Here is a 260-nt window from a genome sequence, read left to right on the forward strand (position 1 = left end):
TGTTAGTTGTTGTTTTTGTTGAGCCTGCATAATTTGTATATAGATTCCACAAGTTTCCGTCTGTCATGTGTCCATTGTCCTTCACCTAATTTTCATAGTTCAATAACTACTTTTTATGCCCCACCTACGATAGTAGAGGGGCATTATGTTTTCTGGTCTGTGCGTCCGTTCGTCCGTTCGTTCGTCCGTTCGTTCGTCCGTCTGTCCCGCTTCAGGTTAAAGTTTTTGGTCGAGGTAGTTTTTGATGAAGTTGAAGTTCA

The sequence above is a fragment of the Mytilus galloprovincialis genome, chromosome 14, assembly GCF_965363235.1.
Source record: "Mytilus galloprovincialis chromosome 14, xbMytGall1.hap1.1, whole genome shotgun sequence".
In the NCBI taxonomy this organism is placed as follows: domain Eukaryota; kingdom Metazoa; phylum Mollusca; class Bivalvia; order Mytilida; family Mytilidae; genus Mytilus; species Mytilus galloprovincialis.